The sequence below is a fragment of the Ranitomeya imitator genome, chromosome 2, assembly GCF_032444005.1.
Source record: "Ranitomeya imitator isolate aRanImi1 chromosome 2, aRanImi1.pri, whole genome shotgun sequence".
NCBI classification, from domain to species: Eukaryota; Metazoa; Chordata; class Amphibia; order Anura; family Dendrobatidae; genus Ranitomeya; species Ranitomeya imitator.
The window spans coordinates 103,573,053-103,592,671 of record NC_091283.1 but is presented as its reverse complement, the minus strand read 5'-3'; the positions used below and the strand labels follow the sequence as shown (position 1 = coordinate 103,592,671).

The following is a 19,619-nucleotide window of genomic DNA, read 5'->3' as shown; positions in this document are numbered from 1 at the left end:
AGCCACAAAATTTTGCACGGTCACACGTCTGGAACCTAAGAGCGTCATAGGCTATGTTGTAAGGCGAAATTTTAACCCCCTGTGTTCCAATTCACCAAACAATTTTGCCCCTATCTACATAATGGGGAAAAGTGAAAGGAAAAGTGTTGGAGGCAAAGTAACAGCTGCCTGATGTAAACAAGGGGGACTTAAAGAGTGAGAGCGATGGCGCCAAAGAGTATATACCGGACAGTTGCTAAGGTGGGGCCCCGACATGGGATACTCACCACACATGGGGATATGAACACACACACAAAATGTGCTTGAACACATATCACCCTCAGCACACATTTCACCACACATACACCAACCTCGCCACATAAAAGTCGAAACACAAAAGTCGCCGCTCAAAACTCGCCACGCGCAAAACTCGCCACATGCAAAAACTAGGCTAACGCAAAACTCGCCACAAGTGCAAAACTCACCTCATGGAAAACTCGCCACACGCAAAACTTGCACACGCGGAAAAATTGCCACATGCACAAAAGTTGCAACACATGCAAAAGTTGCCTCACACAAAACTTGCACATATTCAAAGGGTACTACACATAAAACTCACCACGCGCAAAACTCGCCATGCGCAAAACTTGCTGCACACAACTTGCTACACTAACCTGTCACATGCAACTCGACACACAAAAAGTTGCTACACGCATGTTGCCACACAAAACTCATCTCACAAGTCGCTACATGCATGTCGCCACACGCAACTCAACACACACAACTTGACAAACGAAACTCGCCCTAAAACACACTGACCAAATAACGTGTGAATGCGGTCTAATACAGGAGGAGATGACACACAGGTATATACTATATACAGGAGAGATGGCACACAGGTATATACTATATACAGGAGGAGATGACACACAGATATATACTATATACAGGAGGAGATGACACACAGATATATACTATATACAGGAGGAGATGACATACAGGTATATACTATATACAGGAGCAATGACCTACAGGTATATACTATATACAGGAGGAGATGACACACAGGTATATACTATATACAGGAGCAGATGACCTACAGGTATATACTATATACAGGAGGAGATGACACACAGTTATATACTATAAACAGGAGCAGATGACCTACAGGTATATACTATATACATGAGGAGATGACACACAGGTATATACTATATACAGGAGGAGATGACATATAGGTATATGCTATATAGAAGATGACATACAGGTATATACTATATACAGGAGGAGATGACACACAGATATATACTATATACAGGAGGAGATGACATACAGGTATATACTATATATAGAAGGAGAAGACATACAGGTATATACTATATATAGGAGGAGATGACATACAGGTATATACTATATACAGGGGAGATGACACAGCAGGTATATACTATATACAGGGGAGATGACAAACAGGTATATACTATATACAGGAGATGACATACAGGTGTATACTATATATAATGGAGATGACAAACATGGATATACTGAGGTGAAAATGAGAGGTGTGAGGTGAAAATGAAAAGGTGTGATTGCAAAATGAGAGGAGTGAGGGAAAATAGTGGAGTGATCGGAAAATGACAGATGTGAGGTCGAAATGACAAGTGTTAGGGGGGAATGAGAGGAGTGAGGGAGAAAATGAAAGGTGTGAGGGAGAAAATGAGAGATGTGAGGGGGAAAATGAAAGATGTGATTGGGAAAATGAGAGGCGTGATGGGAAAATAAGAGAAGTGAGGTGCTATAACTAACCACAGATATTTACTATGCCCAGGCAACGCCGGGCTCTTCAGCTAGTATATATATATATATATAGTAGTGTGCAGGCCTCTGATGCTAATAAGCTGAATAAGATTATTAAGAAGGCAAGTTCTGCTGTGGGCTGCAATCTGGACTCTTTTGGGGAGGTAGTGGAGAGAAGAACTCTGACAAAGTGTATGGCAATTATGAACAATAATGCACATCCATTATATGAGCTATTCATGAGACAGAAGAGCACCTTCAGCAACCGGCTAATACTTCTGAGGTGTAAGAAGGAAAAATATAGGAAATCGTTTGTGCCAACTGCCATGGGAATGTACAACAATAACATTAGGGTTAAACCACCAAGGTGAATGTCTACTTATTTCTCTACATTTCAGTTCACTCGTTGTGTATGTCCTATTCTAATGTATAATGTTCTTCTGTCAACAAACTGTCATGTCAACAATTCCTTTATGATTTTTATGATTTAAGTTGTGCTGCTGTGATACCATAATTTCCCACGGGATCAATAAAGTGTATCGTATCGTATCGTATCGTATATATATATATATATATATATATATATATAAACTAAAAAAAATAAAACTGAAGTTTGAATAAGCAAACATCATTGTAATGCCATGTCATGCTATACCCTGCTGGGTAACTGCTATAATTAGATCATGTGGGTATTGCACAGATTATGCCTGGCATGAAACTTTATTATCCCGCAATGTTTGATTATGTAGATTTCTTTTTTTATGTGATAGATTTATAATGGATAGAAATTAGGCTGCATGAGAGGTGAGAGTGAGTAATAATGTCATGCCTGGACTAACAAATGTAGATACATCCCAAGGTCAAGAAATGCCTCAAAGGTTGTCACTGGGAAATAGATGGAAAGTCTGATGTACCCACAATGGAGGGCGAGGGTTTTGATCTAATGTGTACTGACCCAGGTCATATTTCAGGGTGGGATCAGGAAAAACGTGCACACACCACCTGTACTGTCTCAGGAACTTGCCAGACAGTGGAGGTCAGACTCACAGACATGCACAGCAGAAGAGGCGGCTGTGCTGAAGAAACCCCAGTGCCATTAGCTGGCTGCCACTGGTGATAATGCACTCGCTATTAATGCAAGAAAACCTCCTCCACATCTTTAGTGTGGGAGGTCTGTCCTATAAGGAGGAGACCAGACCACAACCCAAGAGAGCCGTCATAAGAAGGTCAATGATTGCTACAAGCCTACAACAGTGGGGAGTAATAAAAACCAAAGACAGAAACATAAGTAAATACCCTGCAGTAAATAAATAAACAGCAATAGTGCATGAAAATAGTATAGGGTACTTGGTTAACATAAGTTTGATTAAAAAAAATGCAAAAGCCATCCCACCATGTCACGGTGACCCTAGTTGGGAAGGTCCTACTGAAATATTAACACTTTACCATTTGCCCAGTGACATGCATGTGGATAAGGGCTGAGAAAGACTAAGTCCAGCTAGTAGACACACAGCCATGGGGAACAACATCAATATAATGTCCAGCTCAAAGAAATGGCAGGCCACACCTTTATATGCACAAGGCGCAAACAGACTGAAAAAAAAACCTTAAAAAAAAAAATGAACTAGGATACAAATTTGTTTGCATACAGCGTGTAAGCGCACGTTCGCACTGGCCACTGAACAGAAAAAAAAACTAAGACAGAAACATAGTAAGTAAATACCCTGCAGTAAATAAACAGCATAGCACATGAAAATAATATATGGTACTTAGTTAACATAATTTTGAACAAAAAAATGCAAAGTCCTTCTCAGCCCTTATCCACATTCATGTCACTTGACAAACGGTAAGGTTTTAATATTAGAGTTAGGACTGTCCCAATTACTGTCACCGAGAAGTGGTGGGATGGCTTTTGCATATTTTTTAATCAAAATGATGTTAACCAAGTACTGTATATTATTTTCATGCAATATGTTGTTTATTTATTTACTGCAGGGTATTTAATCATTATGTTTCTGTCTTTGTTTTTTTCTGTTCAGTAGCTAGTGTGAACGTGCACTTACATGCCGCATGAACACAAGTTTATATCCTCGTTCACTTTTTTTTTAGGTTTTTAACAGAGGGTAGTGTAGAGTCCCATTTATGACCCTGAAGGGTGCGTCCACCTGTGAGGGGCAGGAGTAGCCACACGAGGAGCGTTGGAATCAGAGTGTGAATAAGAACGCCATGCCAGAGACCGCTAGTAGATTGATGCCGGTGTATGAGGACTGTGACTTGGTAACCAAGAAGTGTGGGCCAGGTGTGCAAAATTCCAGACAAGCTGCAGCTACCAACGTACATGATAAGGGTTGTGACCAACACCGAGAGTGTGAGCGGCAGTGCTAAGAAAATGACACAGACTGTGGCAAAGTAATGGTGGTGCTGCCAAGGAATGTGCAGCAGGATGGTAGAGGTATCCAACAATTGCCACAGGTGTAAAGGAATTGTGACAAGTGTTAACTTGCTACTTCTCTTCAAGTCAGCCAGCAAAAACCAACTGCTTGGTCCAGCTCTTGATGTTCTCAGCAATTAGCAGACTTCTCCAGTCTTTATGTGAAGCAACATGCTTGGTGGTTTCACCAGTCCTAGATGAGGCAACAAGTTACATGCAGATATTGACATGAACTAGCCGCAAACAAAGGCAGAAACATTTCTGAATCAGCTCTTGGCTGTTTCACACACGCTTTTTCATCAAGTATTTCATGGTATTTTTAGAATGTCGTTTTGTGTATTAAAATGTTCTCTTAAAGCAATATGGAACACTTTCCATACATTGTGCTGTGTTCTGTTTGGGGTCAGTCAGCATACTCTGGTCCCCAAAATGTGGTTGTGTGAACGTAGCCCTAAAGATCTACTATATAGTTGTCTAAGGGGTACTTCCGTCTGTCTGTCTGTAACGGAAATTGCGCGTCGCTGATTGGTCGCGACCTGGCGGCCGCGACCAATCAGCAACGGGCACAGTTTAGCCGAGAATTAGTCCCTCCCCACTTCCATCCGGTCAGTGCCTGGCGCCCGCTCCATACTCCCCTCCAGTCAGCGCTGACACAGGGTTAATGGCAGCATTAACGGACCGCGTTATTCCACGGGTAACGTACTCCGTTAATGCTGCTATTAACCCTGTGTGACCAACTTTTTACTATTGATGCAGCCTATGCAGCATCAATAGTAAAAAGATCTAATGTTAAAAATAATTAAAAAATAAAAAACCTGCTATTCTCACCTTCCGTCGTCCGAGACCGCTAAGTCATCTGGGTAATTTCGCAATGCATCGCTGGGAACGGAAGCTAGCGGCGCATCGAGATAGCTTCGCTGGACACCGGCGGGTGAGTATATAACTATTTTTTATTTTAATTATTTTTTATTAACAGGGATATGGTGCACACACTGCTATAGACTACGTGGGCTGTGTTATATACTGCATGGCTGCTATATACTACGTGGCCAGTGTTATATACTGCCTCGGCTGTTCTATATATTACGTGGTCTGTGTTATATACTGTGTGGGCTGTGCTATATATTACGTAGGCTGTGTTATATACTGCGTTAGCTGTGCTATATATTACGTGGGCTGTGCTATATACTGCATGGCTGCTATATACTACGTGGCCAGTGTTATATACTGCGTGGGCTGTGCTATATATTACGTGGGCAGTGTTAAATACTGCGTGGGCTGTGCTATGTATTACGTGGGCGGCTGTGTTATATACTGCGTGGGCTGAGCTATGTATTACGTGGGCTATGTTATATACTGCGTGGGCTGTGCTATATATTACGTGGACTGTGCTATATACTGCATGGCCTGTGTTATACACTACGTGGCTGTGTTATAGACTGCGTGTCTGCTATATACTACATGGGTCCTATATACTACGTGGCCTGTGTTATATACTATGTGGCTGCTATATACATACATACATACATACATACATATGCTAGAATACCCGATGCGTTAGAATCGGGCCACCATCTAGTAGTAAATAAATGTATGTGACATGGCAAAAAAAAAAATCTATAAAAATGTTTGTGATGATAAAAACTAAAAAAAAAAGAGCCACTTTTCCAAGCAATCTAAAACGCTAGAAACAAAGAAAATAGGCAGTAGACATCAAAATATATACTGTACATTATTGTGCTGTCTAATAATTGAGGACTGGTGAAACCATCAAGCGTGTTGCCTCACGTAAGGGCTGCAGAAGTCTGCTGTTTGCGGAGAACATCAGGAGCTGGACCAAACAGCTGATTCTTGCTGGCTGCAGTTGCTGTTGACTGCTCATTTTCTCTACAGACATTACATGGGCCAAACAGGGATGGACCAATTTTACCTGGATGTTTTTAAATATACAATTAAGGAAAACCTGACAACTGATACAGGCTGTCCAAACCAGGGAACCATGTATATACACATACGTGAAATATACTAATTTAAACCAAAACGTGAAAAATAAAAAAAGACTGAAAAAAAATCCTGTGTGTGAACTACGGTAAACCTTTTAACAATCTTAAATTTATGATGGAGAAATAAATGACAAATATACTTGTTACTTGGTAAACAAGATACATGAAGGGATTTAAAAGATCTCAAAGCACAGCGCGAATAACAAAGACAACGCATGAGGGGATAAATAGAGATAATTATACAGCACGGGCCTCAGAGGAGCAAACAGCAACATCTGGCACCCACTTTATTTTTCTTATCACATTTCTCCCATTGTCCTTGTAAAAGAGACCATTTCATATAAGTTGTAGTTCGAATGACAAGAAATCACTTCAATAAAACCAATATATTTATAAAATGAAACAAAAAATACTGATAACAAAGTGGACTCCTTGCATTAATTTATTCCAATAACGTTACTTTTTTACATATGATAATATATGATGTTCAATATTGTTCTCTTTCACACATACTTTTTTCTAGTGTTTTTTATTGCTGGGAAAAGTAATGTTTTTCTTTAAGGTTTTTTTAACAAGTATTTTTTGTCATTTTTGCGATGTGACAATCACACATTTATTTGTTATCTTTAAGGCTATATCCAGACAACCGTATTTCGTGTCCAAGTGCTGTCCGTGGAAAATAAAAACGCACATCACGTGGACAGCATTTACACATGTTATTCAATTGGGCTGCTCAGATTTGTTTTTTTCCCGGACAGAATGTCCAAATAAGAAAGAAAAAAAATTGTAGCATGCACCGTGGGTGCACAAAAAAGAAAAATAGAATTCCATATGGATCAACGATATAGCATTCGATTTTTACATATCCATTGCCCTTATTATCATGGAAAATGTTTTTGGTGTTGGAAATTGTATTCACTGCTGACGTATAAAAATGAATGACATAAATAGACATATTGGAATAGCATGCAGATAAGATAAAAATGATTATTTTCTAGATTAAAAGCAATTTTTTTTTAGGAACTTGTATGAACTTAGCCTCAAGTAAAATCTTTTGTAAAAAAGCAGAAAAAAAAGTCATACCCAGAGCCTGCTGCATTTTTAGGATATGTTCCTATGGTCAGTAATCGGCAGCGCTTTGGACAGAGCACATGTCCGCTGCATCCAAAGTGCTGCCATCTTTTGAACGCAGGTGATTCTGCATGTGTTTATTGAACCGTGCGGAATCACCGTGCCCAATACATTGTACGGGTGAGATTTATCTTGCGGAGACGGAGCATTTCTGCAACATAAATAGACATGCTGTAGTCTGGAAAGACGTGTCACATGTCCGTCTCCACGGGTGAGCCGCGGGTGCCGATGCATGCATAGTGGACATCTGGCTGCTGCTGGTTGGATGCTGTGGATGTACACAGCGTTCAACCTGCCTGCAGCGTTTACTGACCGTGGGAACATACCCTAAAAGAAATGGGACTAACCCAAACCAGATTACAATGGAAGTAAAGTAATTCCTATCGCACTGGAGACTGAGCCTATAATTTGACATTTTGGAACACAAAACGTCAGGCCGAAATACTTGACAAAAAAGTGGAGTGTGAAACCAGCCCGGAGTAGAATCATTTTTCTGCCTCAGATTTGGTTGCTGTGAATTCATCTCAATATCCGTATGTAACAAAGAATAGCAGTCAGATTGGATGGCTATGTTTGCTCTAGATATTTTACATTTACATGTTTTAAAAATACACAAAATAATGCTACAGAAGAATACAGCGATATCCAGCCATGTACTGGAGGCTGTGTTTCCTCGCCATGTACCGGAGGCTGTGTTTCCTCACCATGAACCGGAGGCTGTGTTTCCTCACCATGTAGTGGAGGATGTGATTCCTCACCATGTAGTGGAAGCTGTGTTTCCTGACCATGTACCAGAGGCTGTTTTTCCTCACCATGTAGTGGAGGATGTGATTCCTCGCCATGTAGTGGAGGATGAGATTCCTCGCCATGTAGTGCAGGCTGTGTTTCCTCGCCATGTAGTGCAGGCTGTGTTTCCTCGCCATGTAGTGCAGGCTGTGTTTCGTCGCCATGTAGTGCAGGCTGTGTTTCCTCGCCATGTAGTGCAGGCTGTGTTTCCTCGCCATGTAGTGCAGGCTGTGTTTCCTCGCCATGTGGAGGAGGCTGTGTTTCCTCCCCATGTAGTGCAGGCTGTGTTTCCTCGCCATGTAGTGCAGGCTGTTTTTCCTCGCCATGTAGTGCAGGCTGTGTTTCCTCGCCATGTGGAGGAGGCTGTGTTTCCTCCCCATGTAGTGCAGTCTGTGTTTCCTCGCCATGTGGAGGAGGCTGTGTTTCCTCCCCATGTAGTGCAGGCTGTGTTTCCTCGCCATGTAGTGCAGGCTGTGTTTCCTCGCCATGTAGTGCAGGCTGTGTTTCCTCGCCATGTAGTGCAGGCTGTGTTTCCTCGCCATGTAGTGCAGGCTGTGTTTCCTCGCCATGTAGTGCAGGCTGTGTTTCCTCGCCATGTAGTACAGGCTGTGTTTCCTCGCCATGTAGTACAGGCTGTGTTTCCTCGCCATGTAGTACAGGCTGTGTTTCCTCGCCATGTAGTGCAGGCTGTGTTTCCTCGCCATGTAGTGCAGGCTGTGTTTCCTCGCCATGTAGTGCAGGCTGTGTTTCCTCGCTATGTGGAGGAGGCTGTGTTTCCTCCCCATGTAGTGTAGTCTGTGTTTCCTCGCCATACAGTGCAGGAGGCTGTGTTTCCTCGCAATGTAGTGTAGGCTGTGTTTCCTCACCATGTAATGGAATAGAAAAACACAGGACCTTGAAGAGCAAACCTCAGAAGTGACACAACCCTATACATAACATCAGCTCTCACTATGTGATAGACAGGACATCACAAACTTCTCTTACCTCGGCTGTGCCCAGATCTGCGGGTGTGAGCAGGGCGCAGACTGCAGGTGGAACATGTGTGAACGACTTCCTGCTTTTGCAGAAAATGATTCTAATGTTAGCTTATGAAAAACACAGGGGGATTACCTAAACCCGCTCACTGGCTCCTGCACTGCACCTGCCAATTAATTGCCTGTCTGTTGATCCTGATCCTGCCTCCAATCTGCCTAATCCCTGTACAGTCATTTTATCTGTGACATGGCACTGGAATTAGATTATTAGGATTGCCTTTGTAATGAGAGCTCCCTGTCAGTTTGGCCAATGTCACATCCGTGTCCAATTGAATTGGTCCAAAGGTACTCTTCGAGCCCTCTACATTCCAGGGCCTGGGTCCCATTAGATCCCCTGCACCTAATATAGTTACACCTTTCCTATGAGTACTTATATATTCTGTGAATATTAGGGTGTCTATATTTGCTCCTCGCATTGTACAACGCATGTCCTACCCTGACCTGTTTGCTCAATTTACTTTATGGAGAGTAAGAAATGTCAGACAACGGCTCACTTAACTCTCCCCATTGAGAGCACATGGATGCTGAGCCGAGCAGAACGGTCACATGTATGAGCACCTTATAGGGTTATTTCCAAAATAACTAGCTATCTCTTACCTGCATGATAGGGGATAACTGGCTGATCATAGGTGGTCCAACTACTGGATTCGCCAGCGATTGCAAAATCGAGGCTCTTGAACCCAGATAACCAGGCTCTATAGCCCCATCTTGACTGAAGCAGAGGTTCCCATTAATTGTCAAAGCGACTGTCGGGATTATCAGTGCTGTACTCTGCTTTCTCTGACAGTCCCATAGACAATGCATAGAACAGAGGCCAAGCATGCACACTACCACTCCATTCAGGAGAGCCCGTTCAGTGGGTTTCAGAGTCCCATTCTTAGGATCAGTGGTGGTCCCAGAAGTTGGAACCCCAGTGATCAGCTAGCTATGCTGTATCCTAGTGATAGAGGATAACCTATTTTGGGAATCAACCTTTCAAAGTGTTATTCCCAGCTGGGTAAGTTGGGAATAGGTGATAACTTAAGGTACCTTCACACTGAGCGACTTTAGAACGATAACGATAGCGATCCGTGACGTTGCAGCGTCCTGGATAGCGATATCGTTGTGTTTGACACACAGCAGCGATCAGGATCCTGCTGTGACTTCGCTGGTCGGAGCTAGAAGGCCAGCACCTTATTTCGTCGCTGGATCACCCACTGACATCGCTGAATCGGCGTGTGTGACGCCGATCCAGCGATGTCTTCACTTGTAACCAGGGTAAACATCGGGTTACTAAGCGCAGGACCGCGCTTAGTAACCCGATATTTACCCTGGTTACCATTGTAAATGTAAAAAAAAAAAACCACTACATACTTACATTCCGGTGTCTGTCGCGTCCCCCGGCGTCCGCTTCCCTGCACTCCTCCTGCATCCTGTGTCAGCGCCGGCCGGCCGTAAAGCAGAGCACAGCGGTGACGTCACAGCTCTGCTTTATGGCCGGTGCTTACACAGGATGCAGGAGGAGTGCAGGGAAGCGGACGCCGGGGGACGTGACAGGCACCGGAATGTGAGTATGTGTTTTTTTTTTACATTTACAATGGTAACCAGGGTAAACATCAGGCTACTAAGCGCGGCCCTGCGCTTAGTAACCCGATGTTTACCCTGGTTACCCGGGGACTTCGGCATCGTTGGTCGCTGGAGAGCTGTCTGTGTGACAGCTCTCCAGCGACCACACAACGACCTAAACAGCGACGCTGCAGCGATCGGCATCGTTGTCTATATCGCTGCAGCGTCGCTTAAAGTGACGGTACCTTTAGTTATTACAGTGGGTTCAACTGCTAGGACCCCTACCAATTCCCTTTAGAAATATAAATTAGTAATCCCCATGGTAACACAAGCCCCATAACAACATCCCCAATTATAACACATGACACAGGAATTTTCTGGTTGGAATAAAATGGCCGTGGCGTTTATTTTTGGGTTACATATAAATTTATTTAAATCCAAGAAATAATCATAACCGCTGAGATTTTATTAACTTGGCTTAAATCAACACACATAACCCAATCCACCCGAAATCAACGGGCGACTTTCCCACAAATAAACGACACGACGAATAAAGATAACAATAAAACATAACTTCAGGGAGGGAGGGATCTTTGATCTTCTTCAGGTGACTGGCGACGAGCCGTTAAAACAGCTGATTTTTATAGATAAAATCCTTCCCGCACTTTTTGTCTAAACCAATCAAAATGCGCAAAAAGTGCGGGAACAACTACCAGATTAAACCAGATTGAACCTGCTCGTGCACAGCACAGCTTACCAAGAACATTACTTAACCCTTTGATCACCACACCACATAAAAACATATAACCACCCAAGAAAAAGGGGGGGGGAAGGAGAGGCTGTGTTATCATGCGACCCCCCTTGCATTGGGCGGGGGGGCGTCTATTAGTAGAGACCAGTAGCCGTACAAATCACCAATCAGCATGCTACACTACCAGGGTATACTATATGGGGCCATATAAAAGGCCTCCTGGATTCTTAGCCAATCCGGCCATCTTCCACATCTGCCTGCTTCGTACCTATGTCACAGGACTGCTGAAACCTGTGATGACAGCAGCGGTCAGGTGACTAGAAGACTACATTATTGGATAGTGCTCATTTAGTCAGTTGAATGCTGCAACCAGTCACAGGCCTCAGCGGGCATATGACTTCTAAACCGAGCAGGCATCAATTCTAGTTCCAGCACAATACTCCAGAGCAGCCAGCGCTGGGTCCATGAGGCTGCAGATAATCTTTATTTTTTATATAGCGCTAACATATTCCGCAGCGCTTTACACTTTTGCACACATTATCATCACTGTCCCCGTTGGGGCTCACAATCTAAATTCCCTATCAGTATGTCTTTGGAATGTGGGAGGAAACCGGAGTACCCGGAGGAAACCCACGCAAACACAGAGAGAACATACAAACTCTTTGCAGTTGTTGTCCTTGGTGGGGTTTGAACCCAGGACTCCAGCGCTGCAAGGCTGCAGTGCTAACCACTGCGCCACCGTGCTGCCCATATAGATAGATGAATATGCCTCCATTTTTTGGTTTAAAAGCATCCATACCCAAATATACTGTACATACTGTATATATATATATATAGGCTTGAGAAAGGCTCAGTGCGAGCCGAAACGTCGCGAGATGTGGGTCTGAAATAAACTTCACAGCTTTTTTCACCTTCATTATCCATTGGAGTGCTGCCTTCCGTTTTTTGTTTGGTATATATATATATATATATATATATATGGGGTACTCGGTACCGTGTCCAGTACTTGAAGGGAATGTGTCACGGCGGCGGCGACCTGGTCCGTGGTCCTGGGCGCCCAAGTGAAAGGGACAGTCTTTAAAGGGGTTTGGATAAAGTTTGTTTGTGACGCCACCTGTGGTACTCGGTCAAGGGTGACCGACGCTGCTTAAAGGGGTCCTCTGGGGTGATATTGTGGCAGCAGGGATGGTATGGCTTCCCACAGGTGAAGCTGGGTCCCCTGGGCTCCCGGTGTAGTAGGGACAGGTGGTAGGTGGTGTAGAAAGAAACAGAGGACACAGAGTTGCAGTCTCTCTACCTCTTTACGAAGGGTTCAGGCATCCACAGTCCAGGGTACAGGATCACAGGTACAGGTATGGTCTGGCCAGCTTGGAAGCTAATCTGGAATCCCTTTTACCAGGTGGGGTTTTAAGCCTTCCCTCTATTGCTATGGTGTAGTACCTTGCTGCCTTAGGCCTCACACAAGGTCCTCATGTTCTCTCTGCCCCCTTGTTGGTAGGACACTACCCGTACGACAGGTAGCTGGAGCCTTTTTACATGACCCGGGCTCTATTCTGCTATGGTGTCCTCAGGTGTCAGTGGTGGACAGGTGACTTGCAATCCAGCTATCCAGCCGGTTTCTGCTGTGTGATGTAGAGTACTTCACAACCTCGGTCTCCCGGCTACCTGTATCTGCGCTCAGCGTGGAGGAAGCTCAGTCGCAGCTTCTCTCCAGCTATTCACTCTCCTGCGCTCTACTTCCCCTCTCAGTCTCTTTACAGACTGCTCTGCTTTTTCTTTGCTCTTCCCAGGAGCTGCAGCACCTCATGTGGCTGTAAGGCCCCCTCTTTCTCTCTCAGACTCTCTGTCTCTCACTCCACTTTCCTCTCACAGACTGTCTGCTTTGGTCTCCCTGGACCAACTGCCTAACTCCTCCTCCAGATCAGAATATATATCAATATCTAGGGAAGCTCCTCTGAAACTGGGTTCAGAGCTCCCCCTTCTGGCCTGGAGTCAGAACAGTGGTGTATGTGCTGAATACCTGATAAAAGGAATCCTTCATCGCTTCCAAGTGTGACATCACTCTCCCCATGAGGAAAGCAATGCCACCGCAACGACCAGGAACCTGGGGTGTTACATATACATAGTACATCAACAGTGTATCAGTGTCAGGCAACCCTTTTAGGCCACGTTCAGATTAGGCCTTTTTGCTTTATGCTTTTAGTTTCAATATTTGTATTCAAAGTTATGAATACAACTAAAGCTGTACAGACTTCTAACATAGAAGAGAAGTGTATATTGATAATAAAGATTAAAAAAAAAAAAAAAAAGGGAATTTTTCATAACAATTTCTCTTCATCTATAATCAGCTTTAACGGGGGAGAGCATAACATTAAAGGACACTTAGGGGGTTGGAGGAGGGAGGGAGGGCTGTTGTTATAGAATTCGGAACCGGGGGGTTATCAAGTATAGAACTGTAAGGGCATTATTAAAGCTTAGAGTTTAGCGTAACTCTCAACATTTAATCTTATGACGATGAATTATCCTGAGAAGGTCAGCATAGGATATTCTAATGTCAGTCAAGTAATGCGTGCTATTTGGCTCCTGGTTTTTGGAGCTGGCTTCCATTCTCTGGCAGGTCTTAATTTTCTTTGCGGCTGGGGAGGTGCGATGTTAGGGATTGTCATTCCAGCTTGTTCCAATGTTTTTTTACCCTCGTCTAGCGAGCGGCAAGTGTGAAGCTCATTCCCTAGGGTGAAAATTAGTGAGAATGGGTATCCCCATCGGTACTTGACTTGTGCTGTTTGTAGAGCAGTGGTGATCGGCTTGAGGGCTCTTCTTCTGGAGAGCGTGGCTGGAGCTATGTCTGCGTATAAACGCACCGGGTCAGGGAGACCAGGTAGTGTGGCAAGGGGCCTTGCTGCATTTAGAATCAAGTCTCTGGATTCCTCATAGTGCATTTTGAGGATTATGTCCCTCGGGAAATCCGAGGAGCGAGGTCTGCCGAGAGCTCTATGGATCCTCGTGATATGTAACAATGTGGGGTCTATGTCTGGAAGCAGCGTGGCAAAGAGTGCAGTGGCTGTCTCTTTAAGTGTTATATTAGATTCAGGTAGACCCCGTATACGTACATTGCCCCTGCGGGATCTATTTTCATAGTCCTCGTTTCTCAGTTCCAACTCCATGATACGTTCAGCATGGTACCTGAGGGTCTCCTGGTCCTCCTCGAGGGTGTCCGCTGTGGCGTCCATCTTCTCCTCCAAGCTTGATGTGTGCTGGGCAATATCTTGCAGCTGTGTGGCGATGGAATTCATAGCTGAAGCAAGTTCTGCCCGAAAGGTCTCTTGAAAAGACTTAATTAAAATCGCGGTGGAAATGGAGGCTTCTCCTGTGTCACATTGCTCCCCTGCACTCTCATCCACGCTTGACTGTGAGGAGGTGGGGGCAGGCAGAGAGGGAGCTGCGGCGGCCATCTTACCCGCACCAGCGCTTGTCAGGAGCTCCGGGATTGTACGGTTTGCCGCTTGACTTGTGCCTCCCTTCTTAGGCATTGCGGTCCACCGGCTTCCCGGGTATGTGGGAGATCCGTCTGCGTTATTATTTCCCCGGTTTCGGCTCTCTAAAAGGGTGAGTTAGGATATCAGGTTGCGGAGCTCAGCAGAGCATGTCTGACTCCGCTCAGGTCCGCGCATGCGCCTTGCTTTATGCTTTTTAATGCAAAGTTTCAGCTGAATTTTACAGTACCAGCAAAGTCTATGCGATTTCATAAATCTCATGCACACACATTGCTTTTTATGTCCTCAGTAATTTGTGCTTTGCAAGTTTATTTGCACAATGGAGCATGTCACTTCTTTCAGAGTTTTTCACCCATTGACTTGAATGGGTGGTGAAAAAAAACGCACCAAAAACTCAGGTATCAGGTTTTGCTGCTTTTTTGTGCCAAAACCTATAGAATAGGACTTTTTTACAAAACTAAACTTTATCAAAGACAAAACCGCTGCAAAAAATGTACAAAAAATGCAGTGCTCCACCACAGCTCCCTACCTTTCCTGTGGGATTGCTGAGCACTTGACTCTTTCCTGCAGCCCCAGAAAATGAATGGAGTGGTGCGTCTGACCTTTCTCTCCATTTTATAAACTTTCCCCGTTCTACCTATCAATATGGGATCCGACAGTCATTCACCGATCAGCAATTTATCACCAATCGTGTGCTCTGGCCGTGGTTGACACTTATCCCTCTCCCATGAGGACCATCCCATCCACTTTTTAGAAATAAAATTGCAGCAGCTGCAGTTTAGCATTTGCAACTTTTCAAGGTGAGAAAACTGGCGGAATACATTTTATGAGCTCCCCTTACATCTTTCTTATCAGTTCTTAACCCCTTTCTGACATTAGACGTACTATCCCGTCGAGGTGGGGTGGGCCCCTATGACCACCGACGGGATAGTACGTCATACGCGATCGGCCGCGCTCACGGGGGGAGCGCGGCCGATCGCAGCCGGGTGTCAGCTGCCTATCGCAGCTGACATCCGGCACTATGTGCCAGGAGCGGTCACGGACCGCTCCAGGCACATTAACCCCCGGCACACCGCGATCAAACATGATCGCGATGTGCTGGCGGTACAGGGAAGCATCGCGCAGGGAGGGGGCTCCCTGCGGGCTTCCCCGAGCCCCCCGCAGCAATGCGATGTGATCGCATTGCTGCGAGGGTCTCACTACCTCCCTCCCTGTAGCAGGCCCGGATCCAAGATGGCCGCGGCATCCGGGTCCTGCAGGGAGGGAGGTGGCTTCACAGAGCCTGCTCAGAGCAGGCACTGTGAAGCCTGCAGTGCTCTGAGACAGATCGGTGATCTGACAGAGTGCTGTGCAAACTGTCAGATCACCGATCTGTGATGTCCCCCCCGGGACAAAGTAAAAAAGTTAAAAAAAATATTTCCAAATGTGTAAAAAAAAAAAAAAAAAATCCTAAATAATGAAAAAAAATATATATATTATTCCCATAAATACATTTCTTTATCTAAATAAAAAAAAAAAAGTACACATATTTAGTATCGCCGCGTCCGTAACGGCCCGACCTATAAAACTGGCCCACTAGTTAAACCCTTCAGTAAACACCGTAAGAAAAAAAAAAAAACGAGGCAAAAAACAACGCTTTATTATCATACCGCCGAACAAAAAGTGGAATAACACGCGATCAAAAAGACAGATATAAATAACCATGGTACCGCTGAAAACGTCATCTTGTCCCCCAAAAAACGAGCCACCATACAGCATCATCAGCAAAAAAATAAAAAAGTTATAGTTCTGAGAATAAAGCGATGCAAAAATAATTATTTTTTCTATAAAAAAGTTTTTATCGTATAAAAGCGCCAAAACATAAAAAAATGATATAAATGAGGTGTCGCTGTAATCGTACTGACCCGAATAATAAAATTGCTTTATGAATTTTACCAAACGCGGAACGGTATAAACGCCTCCCCCAAAAGAAATTCATGAATAGCTGGTTTTTGGTCATTCTGCCTCACAAAAATCAAAATAAAAAGCGATAAAAAAAGTCACGTGCCCGAAAATGTTACCAATAAAAACGTCAACTCGTCCCGCAAAAAACAAGACCTCACATGACTCTGTGGACCAAAATATGGAAAAATTATAGCTTTCAAAATGTGGTAACGCAAAAAATATTTTTTGCAATAAAAAGCATCTTTCAGTGTGTGACGGCTGCCAATCATAAAAATCCGCTAAAAAAAACGCTATAAAAGTAAATCAAACCCCCCTTCATCACCCCCTTAGTTAGGGAAAAATTTAAAAAATGTATTTATTCCCATTTTCCCATTAGAGCTAGGGTTAGGGCTAGGGTTAGGGCTAGGGTTAGGGCTAGGGTTAGAGCTAGGGTTAGGGTTAGGGCTAGGGTTAGGGCTAGGGTTAGGGCTAGGGTTAGGGTTGGGGCTAGGGTTAAGGCTACAGTTAGGGTTGGGGCTAAAGTTAGGGTTGGGGCTAAAGTTACGGTTAGGGTTTAGATTACATTTACAGTTGGGAATAGGGTTGGGATTAGGGTTAGGGGTGTGTCAGGGTTAGAGGTGTGGTTAGGGTTACTGTTGGGATTAGGGTTAGGGGTGTGTTTGGATTAGGGTTTCAGTTATAATTGGGGGGTTTCCACTGTTTAGGCACATCAGGGGCTCTCCAAACGCGACATGGCGTCCGATCTCAATTCCAGCCAATTCTGCGTTGAAAAAGTAAAACAGTGCTCCTTCCTTTCCGAGCTCTCCCGTGTGCCCAAACAGGGGTTTACCCCAACATATGGGGTATCAGCGTACTCAGGACAAATATGACAACAACTTTTGGGGTCCAATTTCTCCTGTTACCCTTGGGAAAATACAAAACTGGGGGCTAAAAAATAATTTTTGTGGGAAAAAAAAAAGATTTTTTATTTTCACGGCTCTGCGTTATAAACTGTAGTGAAACACTTGGAGGTTCAAAGTTCTCACAACACATCTAGATAAGTTCCTTGGGGGTCTAGTTTCCAATATGGGGTCACTTGTGGGGGGTTTCTACTGTTTAGGTACATTAGGGGCTCTGCAAACACAATGTGACGTCTGCAGACCATTCCATCTAAGTCTGCATTCCAAATGGCACTCCTTCCCTTTCGAGCCCTCCCATGCGCCCAAACGGTTGTTCCCCCCCACATATGGGGTATCAGCGTACTCAGGACAAATTGGACAACAACTTTTGGGGTCGAATTTCTCCTCTTACACTCGGGAAAATACAAAACAGTGGTTCCCCCCACATATGGTGTATCATCGCACTCAGGATAAAGTGGACAACAAATTTGCAAACCACCCTTGGGGGTAAAGGGGTTAAAATTTGAGAAGACAAGCTGCCACCTTACACCCAGCACTTCCTTACAAGCCGGCAGTTTGCCATCATTAGCTATGGATTATCTGGCAGGTGCTTGTGCCCCATAGGTCCCATTGTAGAGAGCACACAATGGGCTCTGTGCTATGTACTACGTCCGCCAAAAATAAATGTCGCTACATACAGGTTCTTTTCAGCACAAAACCGCATAGAGATCAGTTCTGCAATACATAGACCCAAGGATAGTGGGCACTAACTCCCTGTATAACAGGTGGGCTCCCACTTACCTATGACAGCTGTCCCAGGTCTGCTGCTTGGCTCAGTAGGGAGGGCTCCTCAGCCTGACAACTCACTGGTGCACGACTTCATGGACCGCAGCCTGTGTTATCCTTCAATTACAGGCTTAGGAAATAACGCACAAGCGCTGGCATATTCTATTCTTCCCTTTTCTTGTATATTACCGTCAGTTTGTGACACAGAGGTGCAGGCAGCTGCACAACGCATGGACATAATGCAAAGGAGGAAATACTGCCCCTGCTGGACAATATAAGAAAGCGCTCCAGAAATACCAGCCTATCTGTAGCACAATACAGGGGCATAATGTGTGCATTTGCACACAGGTTGCAAACAGATTTATTTGAAACACAAAATACTGTAAATTGAAGCATGACCATCTCATACTATGAACACATGTTGTAGTCAATATTTCCTCTAAGCTGAGAGATTTCGGAAAAGAAAGGGTTAAAACAAGCCTAATAATGAGGTTAACAAGCCCAATTATAGATCAACTTTTCTGCAGAGTCTGGGTTTATTTAACTCCATTATTTCCAGCGCGCACAGCTTTATGGAAACTGGAGTTAGAGAATAATTACTGAAATGTGAAATACACTATAAAAATTTGGCACGTCACAACACTCGTGTGGGATATGGTGAAAAGATGAAATGAAGGACAGGAACTTTAAAATCTGGTGCACCATAAGGCTCCATGTTCATATTTGTGTCCCAATATTTTGGCACAAAATAACGTATATTGTAATTTTTGCCTTCTGACTGTGTGCCCGGCTGTGGGTATCCAGAATATTAAGGCTATGTGCACACGTTGCGGATTCGTGTGCGGATTTCTCCGCACCGTTTTTGAAAAATCTGCAGGTAAAACGCACTGCATTTTACCTGCGAATTTACCGCAAATTTCCTGCGTTTTTTGTGCGAATTCCACCTGCGATTTTACACCTGCGGATTCCTATAAAGGGACAGGCGTAAAACGCTGCAGAATCCGCACAAAGAATTGACATGCTGTGGAAAATACAACGCAGCATTTCCGCATCATGGGCACAA

At 44.2% G+C, this 19,619-nt stretch overlaps 1 protein-coding gene across 2 annotated transcripts in view; it reads right to left on the bottom strand.

Annotated features, from left to right (window-relative positions):
- LOC138662005 (A-kinase anchor protein 17B-like) overlaps nt 1–18,806 on the bottom strand; it is a 58,946-nt gene extending 40,140 nt beyond the window's left edge. Inside the window, exon 1 of one of the 2 annotated variants that reach the window (XM_069747088.1) lies at nt 18,572–18,806. The gene's annotated coding sequence lies outside the window, so the exon portion shown is untranslated. Of the gene's footprint in view, nt 1–9,108; nt 9,150–18,571 lie in introns of those variants that run through there. The other variant, XM_069747089.1, reaches the window with a different exon arrangement.
- Between the last annotated feature and the right edge of the window lie 813 nt (nt 18,807–19,619).